Below are 12,719 nucleotides of genomic sequence, written 5' to 3'. Positions count from 1 at the left end.
TAGTAATAGAAAAGAAATTAAAAAAAAATTATTAGAAATTAGCGTTTTTACAACCCCCTTTTAAAACCAAGGCATCACGGTGATACATTTGCTTGTGTTGTTTTTTTAAGCCACCACAAGACACAGCAGGTAGAATTGAAATTGCCCCTACCCAAAAGTTCGACCCAAAGGAGGGGACATCAGAATTCGTTTTAGAGGTATGGTTCCTTCGGCAAAGTTTCTTATTTTGATCCCTAGAATACGATTTTTACAGAGCAATGAGCGATTTTTAAATCGACCCGCCCTAGTCTACATATATCTATCCATGGCTCAATTATATGGTTGATTCACCTCATCAGCTGATTTTATTTTTTTTCATTTCACTGTATAGGGATTGTCAAAAGGAGATGTCAAACGTAAAATGTAACCAACACATTGACAATAATTTACTGCCGTGGTGGTAAATTTTTTGTAATAAAATAGTTTCACATCACTTTCAGTTATTTTTTCAGTAACTGGATCTAATTTAGCGCATTATGTGCGCACAACACACAAGAAATGTTTTATGTTTTCTCTCCATTCCATTCGCCTAACACCAACAAGCAGATTTGAACAAAGGTATGTTGTTGCTGTAGAGATGAGCCAACCATATAGACCAACCATGTATCTATCTATAATTGTTTTTATTGAAAGTTTGATATATTACCTAGTATACAGTCTGTTTTTACAACGATCCATATAAAGTACATTACTTTCCAAAATGCCTATCTATTGTACTTTAATAAATGTATGCATACGAAAAAAATGGCGCCCAACGTTGGGTATTTTATTGTGGCCTTGAACGAATGAAGTTGCTCCGGTCAAATTATTTCAAGCGTCAAAAAATAAATATTCTTCTACTACAATTTTGGAAGATCGGACAGGAAAACATCCTAAGGAAATGAAGCATGCTATTGCCCTGTAAGTTGACTTTACTAAAATTTTAAGATTTTTTTCAGTCCCTTTTTCGGAAATATAAGATATTTTCCTTTTAATGACTCGATGCAGACTATGGAGGGAACACTTCTCTGCTCACCTAAATGAGGCAGCAATTCACCGCGCAGAGATGAAGAACCCGATCCCGCAATCAATGATGATGGAATATATGTCCCCCCGCCTGATTATGGCGAAGTGAGAATAGCAATAACCAGATTGAAAAACAACAAGGCCGTGGGCGCTGATGGATTGCCTCCGGAGCTATTCAAGTACGGCGGCGAGGAGTTGGTAAGGCGCATGCAGCAGCTTCTTCGCAAAATATGGGCGGACGATTGGAATCTAAGTGTTCTTTGCCCAGTCCACAAGAAGGGGGATACTGCAAAATGCACCAACTGTCGTGGAATCAGCCTTCTTAATATCGCATATAAGGTCCTTTCAAGTGTATTGTGCGAAATCTTGAAGCCCACCGCGAACCGGCTGATTGGACCTTATCAGTGCGGCTTCAGACCTGGTAAATCTACCATCGACCAGATTTTCACAATGCGCCAAATCTTGGAAAAACCCGTGAAAAAAGAATCGACACACATCACCCTTCGTCGATTTTAAAGCCGCCTTCGACAACACGAAAAGGAGCTGCCTATATGCCGCTATGTCTGAATTTGGCTTGCTCGCAAAACTTATACGGCTGTGCAAAATGACGTTGAGCAACACCATCAGCTCAGTCAGAATTGGGAAGGAGCTCTCCGAGCCGTTCGAAACTAAACGAGGTTTCTGATAGTCTGACCACCTATAGTGCAATTTCTTTAATTTGATGCTGGAGAAAATTATACTATCTGCAGAACTTATCCGCTCTGGAACAATATTCTACAAAAGCGTGCAATTACTGGCATATGCTGATGACATTGATATCATCGGCTTAAACACCCGCGCTATTTGTTCTGCTTACTCCAAACTGGAAAAAGAAACGGTAAAGATGGATTTGATGGTGAATGAGGACAAAACGATGTACCTGCTGTCATCGAGCAAAGAGTCAGCGCACACGCGTTTTGGCAACCACGCTACTGTTGGCAGCTATAATTTCTAAATAGTAAAAGACTTCGTTTATTTGGGAACCAGCATCAACACTAGCGACAACAACAGCACTGAAATCCAGCGAAGAATCAATCTTGCCAATAAATGCTACTTTGGACTAGGTAAGTAATTGAAAAGTAAAGTTCTCTCTCGGCGAACGAAAATCATACTCTACAAGTCACTTATCGTACCCGTCCTGCTATATGGGGCAGAAGCATGGACCATGACAACAGCAGATGAAGCGGCTTTGGGAGTGTTCGAGAGAAAAGTTCTTCGAAAGATTTATAGGCCTCTACGCGTTGGCGGTATAGAAGAAGATTTAATGATGAGCTGTACGAGCTATACGCAGACATCCACATAGTCCAGCGAATTAAAACGCAGCGGCTGCTCTGGATAGGCCATGTTATGCGAATGAAAGATGATGCTCCGGCCAAGAAAGTGTTTCTATCGGAATCCGCCTATGGAAGCAGGGGTAGAGGGCGGTCCCCACTCCGTTGGAAGGACCAGGTGGAAAACGATTTAAACTCCCTTGGTGTGACCAATTGACGCCGGTTGGCGGAGCGAAGGAGCGATTGGCGCGCCTTGTTGGACGGCCATAACCGTTTTGACGGTTAAGCGCCAATTAAGTAAGTAAGTAAGACTCGATGTAGCTGCGACATCTCCATTTGGAAAATAAACATTCATTTATGGCAACACTGTCCACTACAGTTGCTGCTAGCTGAGATAAATAAACGTTACGCATTACCTGAGCGATTATCGTGTGTCCAACAACTTGCCTTTGGGAGGAAGTAATAAAATGAACGAAGAAATCAAATAATGTTAATAAAACGCAATAAAAAGCTATAAAAACTGTGATAAAATAAGATTATTTACATTACTAGATATAATTGCACGGCTGAGTTGCTAACTGACAGACATAAAACCCTAAGAGCACGCATCCCACATACACACATATCCATGGGCACTCTGAGGGGTTTCACGTGATAATGAGCGCTCACAAATTGCTTAAGGGCACTCATTACCAGAGTGTTTATGTGTGTGTGTAATTTTATGACATTTTTCATAGTACCGTTGAAATATGAAAAGATAAGACAAACAAGGAAATTACTAAGAAGCTGCGAACATTTACGAAATATTGCACGACATTTTTTTGATACCTTTGCTGCGGTTTTCGTCCTTTTTCTCTACTTTTTATACCCAGTTGTGTTGTCATTCGAGATATTGAAACCATCTTCACACAGCAGAGAATATGTTTCTAATCTAGGATCTGTGGCCATCGTAACGTATTGGCACTTAACCCGCATTGACACTAAGCGCGCGCCAAGGAACTTTAAATAATCTTTCACTTTTTCCTCTGAATACCTTCCTGCCCACAGGAATACTTTCCAAGATGGAGATGGAGATGGATGGAGAAATCTAATTCGGGCCTATTCAGTATTTTAAATGGTAGATGTTTTATAAGGCTGTCTCATACACGTGTATACAGGAACTCTAACTGCGGGTATATTTTAACGCCATTTACCCTTTAAAGAAAATCATAAAATTTCGTATTCTCTTCATTGTTGGTGACCGTGGGCGGTGCCGTGCCCTCAGCTCGTTAGGTTTAAAATAATGATATTGTGACGAATATTAGCATCACTAAGCTGTTCCGATATAAATGCAAAACAACAATAAAACAGCCACTATTATGTAAAAGACGACAAAAAGATATCTCACACATACAAATATGTAGTCATCAGCCAAAGTTGTTACTCACGCATACACACGCATATGGCTATGGGAGAGGTGTGTACTACAGATATACATGTATACAGTTGGTAACTAACAAAGCATGAGCTACAACTGTTCGCGAAATTACTAGACCGAGAGTATAAAAGCAGCGCAAGCTGAGCAATAACTATTCAGTTTTGATTTAAATACGCTATTGGTTGTGAAATATAATTGTGAAGTACTACTCCCAAAGTATTCTAGATAAAGACCAGTTTGCAATATTGAATATTGGAGTGATTTATTTAACAGTTTAGCGATTCGAACCTTAGAAGAAGGTTTCGAATAAGCGGAATTTCCCAAAATTCGTTACAATATATAAAAAAAGATAGTTTTCGTACAACTTACCGCTGGGTATTACATGGATCGGTAATTCGCAGGTTTCGACCTCAATTTATACTCAATTTTACTTTATTTTTCTTCGCCTCTTTCTACATCTGTCCCTTTTTGGCGACTAACGCTTATGTTCGCCACACTCACCTAGATGTATTGCATGATGATAAATGTCAAAACACAACGGTAATTTGGGCAAAGCCTCCTTTGAAGTAACAAAGCTAGCAGTAAAATAATAAAGCGACAAAGACGGGAAGTAAAATGTAATACCAAAATAAAAAACATAAGAAAATCAACTGCAAACTACGTAAATGAAAAGAGCTTTTGATGGCGCTGTGGTATCGCCGTTCCCTTCTCCCTGTACTTACAACTGTTAATGACGTTTTTACGAATGTTGTCCGCACATTCTTAGCATGTTCCCTTTTTGTTCGTACAGCAACCATCAGCTCCTGGTAGTCTTTAAACTCAACGCACTTACTCGCATGTTGCATGCGGGTGGGTGGCATGAGTCCAGACCACTCATTTGTAATGCCAAAATAATGTTTTCCTTCTTAAAAAAAAAAAAAAAAAAAACAACAACAACGATGACTTTACTTGCCACATTACACTAAAGTACTACGCGCTGCCATTTAGCTGGTGGGAAGAAAGTTGAACGTGGCAGTGAGTGAATATGCAATTTTCTGCCATGCTACAAGCACCCAATGGCTCATTACTTCAAATAGATGGCTGACATTGATAGCAAAATGAGTGGAGGTATGATATATTTAGCTGCACAGTGGGGTGTAAATTGAATGCATTGCCACTGTTTAAAGAGATTTAGGTTCTGTAATTACATAAAAAGTCAAAAGAAACCTAACTCTATATAGAAACGCAGCGTGCAAAAGGTTTGCAGAGTCTTTGGAAGAGGAGGCGGAAATGGTTTTCGAATAATTTGGAACGGAGGTAACTTTCGGACTGCTGTTGTATGTGGCGGCCGCCGTGGTGTGATGGTAGCGTGCTCCGTCATCCACACCAAAGATCCTGGGTTCACGCCCCGGGTAAAGCAACATCAGAATTTTTAAACAAGTTTTTTCAATTAGAAGAAAATTTGTCTAAGCGGGGTCGCCCCTCGGCAGTGTTTGGCAAGCACTCCGAGCATATTTCTGCCATGAAAACCTCTCAGTGAAAACTAATCTGCCTTGCCGATGCCGTTCGGAGTCGGCATAAAACATATAGGTCCCGTCCCGCCAATTTGTAGGAAAAATCAAGAGGAGCACGACGCAAATTGGAAGAGAAGCTCGGCCTAAGATCTCTTCGGAGGTTATCGCGCCTTACATGTTGTGTTTACTTAAGATAGATGGTAGAGGTTTATAACGCTTCCTTGGTGCTGAGTGATTGATTTTGAGCCAATAAAAATCTGGGTCACTGTTATACTTTGGATTCCTTCAATATTGCTTGAGTCCGCATATTTCTTTACCTCTGCCGGATATAGCGACTTCAGAGTTTAAAAACTTTGGATTATAATTCGACTGGTTCTATTAGGCATGCTAGTGCTTAGGTATTATTTTCTTGGGAAGTATCATACCCAATTTCGAGGTCAGTTTTAATTGTGTCATGTATATCAACCATAACACGGTCAGGTTAAAGGCTAACCTAATAGTTGACAGACTTTTGAGGCGCAGTTGTTATGCAGACATGTATATAAACAGTTGTTAACTGAGAATACCACTCTTTTATACCGGCACCACCCTCTGCCAACGTTGAGTAATGCGTCCACGTTATTCGGTCCAACGGAAGTTTATATTTTAACTTTTGCGAACTATCAATTTTGAACACTTTTTATACCTTTCATGAAAATGAAATGGTATATTAATTTCGTCACGAAACCGAAAATTGTAAGTCCTTAAAGGAAAATAGATAGACCCACCATTAAGTATACCGAAATAATCAGGTTGAAGAGCTGAGTTGATTTAGCCATGTCCGTCTGTCCGTCTGTCTGTTTGTATGCAAACTAGTCCCTCAATTTTTGAGATATCTTGATAAAATTTGGTGAGCGGGTGTATTTGGGTGTCCGATTAGACATTTGTCGGAACCGACCGGATCGGACCACTATAGCATATATCCTCCATACAACCGATTTTTCAGAAATAGAGGATTTTTGTAATATCTTACCCAATTTAACAGATTGAAGCTTCAAACTTCACCATATACTTTCGTATATTGCACGTATTGTTGTCTGAAAAAATCATAGAGATCGTATGTATATATAGTATATATCTCATACAACCGATTGTTCAGATAAGAAACTTTTCGCAATTTCTACCCCATTTTAACAGCTATAAGCTTCAAATTTCACCGATTGCTTACGTATATAGCATACATTGTTGCCTGAAAAAATCATAGAGATCGGTTGTATATATAGTATATATCTCATACAACCGATTGTTCAGATAAGAAATTTTTCGCAATTTCTACCCCATTTTAACAGCTATAAGCTTCAAATTTCACCGATTGCTTACGTATATAGTATGTATTGTTGTGTCAAAAAATCATAGAGATCGGTGATATATATAATATATATATGATGGTATATATAGTATATATATATATAGTATATATATTTTTTTTGCGATTTTTGCCTCATTTTAACAGCTAGAAGCTTCAAATTTCACAAAATGCTTACGTGTATAGCATATATTTATGTCTGAAAAAATCATAGAGATCGGTGGTATATATATTATATACTTCATATAAACTGTCATTTTTGCCCCTTTTTTACGGCTAGAAGCTTCAAAATTCATCAAATTTCATCAAATAGTTACGTTTACGTCATATATTTTTGAAAGACGTGATTCGTAGTCATAGTTTTTACATGCAGACCACAAAAAACGTGAAGCTTTGCATCCCCACACAGATTACCTACCTATTTTTATACCTTTCATGAAAATGAAATGGTATATTAATTTCGTCACGAAACCGAAAATTGTAAGTCCTTAAAGGAAAATAGATAGACCCACCATTAAGTATACCGAAATAATCAGGTTGAAGAGCTGAGTTGATTTAGCCATGTCCGTCTGTCCGTCTGTCCGTTCGTCCGTCTGTCTGTTTGTATGCAAACTAGTCCCTCAATTTTTGAGATATCTTGATAAAATTTGGTGAGCGGGTGTATTTGGGTGTCCGATTAGACATTTGTCGGAACCGACCGGATCGGACCACTATAGCATATATCCTCCATACAACCGATTTTTCAGAAAAAGAGGATTTTTGTAATATCTTACCCAATTTAACAGATTGAAGCTTCAAACTTCACCATATACTTTCGTATATTGCACATATTGTTGCCTGAAAAAATTGATGAGATCGGTCATATATATAGTATATATCCCCCACGACCGATTGTTCAGATAAGGAACTTTTCGTAATTACTGCCCCATTTTAAGAGCTAGAGGCTTCAAATTTCAACGAATGCTTAGGTATATAGCATATATTGTTGTCTGAAAAAATCATAAAGATCGGTGGTATATATAGTATATATATGGTGGTATATATAGTATATATATATAGTATATATATATATATTTTTGGCAAATTTTAGCCCCATTTTAACAGCTAAAAGCTTCAAATTTCACCAAATACTTACGTATGTAGCATATATTGTTGTCTGAAAAAATCACTGAGATCGGTTGTATATATAGTATATATCTCATACAACCGATTGTTCAGATAAGAAACTTTTCGCAATTTCTACCCCATTTTAACAGCTATAAGGTTCAAATTTCACCGATTGCTTACGTATATAGCATATATTGTTGTCTGAAAAAATCATAGAGATCGGTTGTATATATAGTATATATCTCATACAACCGATTGTTCAGATAAGAAACTTTTCGCAATTTCTACCCCATTTTAACAGCTATAAGCTTCAAATTTCACCGATTGCTTACGTATATAGCATATATTGTTGTCTGAAAAAATCATAGAGATCGGTTGTATATATAGTATATATCTCATACAACCGATTGTTCAGATAAGAAACTTTTCGCAATTTCTACCCCGTTTTAACAGCTAGAAGCTTCAAATTTCACAAAATGCTTACGTATATAGCATATATTGTTGTCTGAAAAAATTATAGAGATCGGTGGTATATATATTATACACTTCATACAAACTGTCATTTTTGCCCCTTTTTTACGGCTAGAAGCTTCAAAATTCATCAAATTTCATCAAATAGTTACGTTTACGTCATATATTGTTGAAATACGTGATTCATAGTCATAGTTTTTACACGCAGACCACAAAAAACCAGAAACTTTGCATCCTCACACAAAGTACCTACCTGTTTTTTATTTTATATTTATCTTAAAAATCGTTAAGGTATGCAGATCTGTTCACTATATATTTCTTATCTTATACATCAGATTATTCGGAGATTACGAACGGGATACGATTATTGTTCAGCCCCATTCATGAAAGGTATGAAGTCTTCGGCACAGCCGAAGACAGTCCCGTTCTTACTTGTTTAATTTAAAATTTTTGTACAACAATAAAACACTGTACAAACCAAATTATATATTAGTTTAGGGCAAGTGCGTGCTCATACTGTTGGATGCGGTGGCTGTCAGAATGCACACCATTACAAATGATCAACAAAAAACTTGAAAATAATGGCGCAAATATTAGCGGCATTAAGCTTGAGTGTGCAATGGAAGTGAATAAAGGACACACGCACACATACACACATACCAAGCAGTCCAGGGATGTGCTTAGAGTTTGCACCCGCACAAATGCAGAATGGCTTGAGCAACACTTTTGAGTGCGATTAAAAGAGAACTCTTCTTAGTGACCACGAAACATTCGTTTGGTGGTGAGCAAAAGTGAGAAGGGAAAGTCTGGCAAACGGATCTTACAGATCGGTCAGTTCACCTTAACCCAACCCTTGAAATAGCCTCCACTCGGGTAGTTGCAGTCTTCATGAAAGCGAATACTGACAATGATAAGATGAAAGTAATGCAATGCACATGGCAAGGAAATATAAATGGGGAACCTTGTTACGCCTTACGCATAGTTAATGGTTTATATGTGGCTAATGGATATGAGGCGCGATTCACAGATCAAATCTTCTCAGTCGAGTTCTCCTCTTCCTTTCTTGCCAAACAAGGGGGATACGAATACTTACAGGAAAGGAGCTGAGCATATCCAATTCGCATAGAATGACCTAGCCAAAGTAGGCTTTGCACTGTTTTTCTTTGCGCTGTTCATATCAGACCCTAAGATAGAACTCCACGTCCGCATAATGAAATTCGCACTGAAAGCGAACAAAAATGTAACGATTTTCGAATCTACCTCACATTAGTAAATTCACTTGTGATCAATAGACCAATCACGAATGGGTGGGCGAAAACCGAACACTGCTATTGGCTAAGAAAATCCAACGCACACGTCGTACTTTTCTAGCATTTTGACAATGTGTCGTCATACTCAGAGTATGATTCCTTAAGGTCGTAAATAAAAAAGTAAATACGATCATTATTGGAAATACAGGAGCCAATCGGTGTGCACATGCCTTTATTTGTAAATTATCTAAATCGGGCTCTCCCTTGATTATTTCGAAATTAGCCTAGACCATCTTAAAATCATTTTCTACAAGGAAATACGCGAGCACCTTCATACCAATAATTTTACCTGATGCTCCGCCTCCGCCCGCTGTTAATTAATCTCTTAACTTTGTACATACATATGCGTAAAACTAATTTGTAGCATACTTTAAGGCGCCCAACATAACTATTTGATCATAAAGTAGGTGACTACATAACTTCACTAGCATACAAAAGCAATTTTGATTGATGACACAGGCGAACAGTTCGTCAATCAGTCATTCGATGAGTTATGCATGCATCATCAAGCGGCTGATATGAGTGGTAGTGTGAGCGTGAGTGTATTGATGGTATTTGGAGCGCTGCATTTAATAACAGTACAAAAAACATTCAGCACGAGTTGGCTATTGTTTTAGCTCGAAGGAAAATGGGTTACTAAAGTTTTGATGTTTTTCAAAAAACATATTTTTATTTTTACAAACTTTTAATAGTTGTACAACATTATTTTGAGGTTAGAGCAGCGTGTTTCCGTTTCCTGACAAAAAAAATCTATTAAACACAACTGCCGTTCTCCGTTTTAATGCTATTTTGTGGCCCACGCGCATTTTGATTTTTCTGTTTTTTTTCCACAAACTTAATCGTTTTATTGCTTTGCTTGACAGCTAAACAAATGGACTTTTGATGAATTTCCAGCAGTTAAAAAGTTTCATTTTTGTTATACGAATGCAAAAAGGAGCAAAAAAATAAAAACGATTTGAAAAAATGTTAAAAAAATGTACCGGAAATGACTTTTGGCCTGAAGTAAATATGTTTGGCGAGTATGCAAATGAACTGAGCTACTATGCGAATGATTGCTTCAGAAGCTTTTTGGTTCCAATAGCGCGCAATGCCAAATTTAACGCCCAATTGCTGTGCCAGCGAAATGAAGTTCATCAATTGAAGCAATGCGCGACACGACCCTTTGATATTGAATTCATTTCCTCGGTCATTTAATAATAAAGTAGGCGAGCTGGTTATAATTTAGCCTGGCTGAAGGTTCGACCAAAAGGGCAACCAGAGCATTCCACTTTCTTACCATTTCGTACAAAACTCGTCTTAATGAATACAGAACATTTGTTTGGTGGTAAGAAAAAGTGAGAAGGGAAAGTCTGGCAAAAATCGGTCAGTTCAACCTAACCTAACCCTATGAGAAAGGTGCCTGTTATTCTTGGGAACACATAGGCAATCGCAATGAAAGGGGACAAAAATGTTAGTAAATGAACTTGTGATCTATTAGCCAATGACTATAGCGTCGGAGAGAATCGAGCACTGCTAGGTCCTAGTAAGAACTTGAGTTATTTATTTAGATTTTTTTTCCACATGCATTTGCGAAATTTTATGAACACTATACATTAGGTTACAGAACAAAAGTTTGTGTGAGCGAGCTTCCAGTGGAAATTACATTCACTGTTATACTAGCTGGTTAAGGCAAACTAACGGAAACTTTCGAGACTAAACCCTAAAAATTTTATCAAATACCAAAATTAACTGAGCCAAATCTTCGATTATTTAGCAAACTACGATTTAGAAAGTGTGGGCTGTGGGAAGAGAGGTAGGGCATGTTCTGTGTTCGTGTCCTGCGCTCGCGAGGTCACAAGGTTCCAGTTACTAGATACAGGTAGATCTCGAGGCAGATGTTAAGTTTGGTCTTAGAAAATTTCTACATAGTATTTTCCAAGAGAACGGAGCTATTTTATAACAAAAGTTCTGGTACTTAATTGTGGTTTTCCCCCAAACAAATTTTGCTAACACTATGGACGCATTTAGTCTATGTAAGGTTTTAATTAACTGGCCAGTTCAGTCTAACCTTGTAGCTGGTTGTTTGGATGATGCATCTGATGGAAAGCTATGACAAGCGACGAGTTAACACATACCTGCTTGTACAAACAGTGCCCAACGTTGGGCCTGATTTTTGTGCAGATAGTTCTGTGGTTCTAGTTAAGAGTGGTGGGAAAAGTCTCTTAAAAGGCGAGTGAGCCTCTCCAACAAATAACTAAATGTTGACCCAGAGTTGGAGAAAAAGTAAGAGAGAGAAGAAGAGCACAATATATCAGTTAAGAAAAAACGGCAAAAGGGAAACAAAACCTAAAAGTGAAAGAGAGCTTAAGAAAAGAAGATTTAACAGAAGAAGAGCGAAAAAAATAGTTTTGAAGTTGACGATAATGATAGTGATGCCGATGATGATGGTGATAATGTTGGAGTGAAGACAAAGATATAGATGAGGTCGAGCTTGCGTTGAAGTCGCACTTTTAAGTATTTTTACAGCTAGTACAGCTTAGACTCGTGGCTTTGATTAAAGCTAAAGTTTTGCTTCTGATACAGTGATAATAATGCTTATTGCTTCTTAACGATATGGGTTGTGGTGACCGTTATGTTTAGAGCTGTTGTTATATTTAGAGTAATGGTTACATTTATGCCTACGGTTATGGCGGTTCCGTTACACAGCAAGCTTCCAGAATTTCTGCTACCCACACCGTTTCTAACTTTTCCTACTGGCCCTCATACTTTGTTAGCCAAAGTCAGTCTCTAGAAGATGAAGTATGCACATTTTCCCGTCGAAACAAAAAACAGTTAATATTGTTTCATTTGTCGATTGGTCTTTTATTCCAGTTGCTCATTTACTTTTTGTCCACATTAATTTTTAACATTTCCCAAGTTGTGAGGTGACACACATTGTACATACATACATACACACTTGACGCACAAAGAGTGCCAATCATATTTTTTACCTCCATTGCTCGCGGTTTCTTTGCACAGCTGGAGTTGTTGAAATTGTTATGAAGTGTGGCAGATTACGTGAATAAACGGCGCTCTGTATAGCGTAAAAATGAAACTCTATAAATTTAACTTTCATACACTTATTTATACATAAACGTAATTGCTCTCTATTTGTGTGTGCGCAACACTGTGTGTGTGTGCATGTTTGATTGGCCTCCTGCGGGACATACCGCATTTTTTTTTATACTCAGCGTGCTTTGCACA

The sequence above is a fragment of the Eurosta solidaginis genome, chromosome 3 (genome assembly GCF_040869045.1).
Source record: "Eurosta solidaginis isolate ZX-2024a chromosome 3, ASM4086904v1, whole genome shotgun sequence".
Taxonomy (NCBI): Eukaryota; Metazoa; Arthropoda; class Insecta; order Diptera; family Tephritidae; genus Eurosta; species Eurosta solidaginis.
This window is presented reverse-complemented; position numbering follows the sequence as displayed.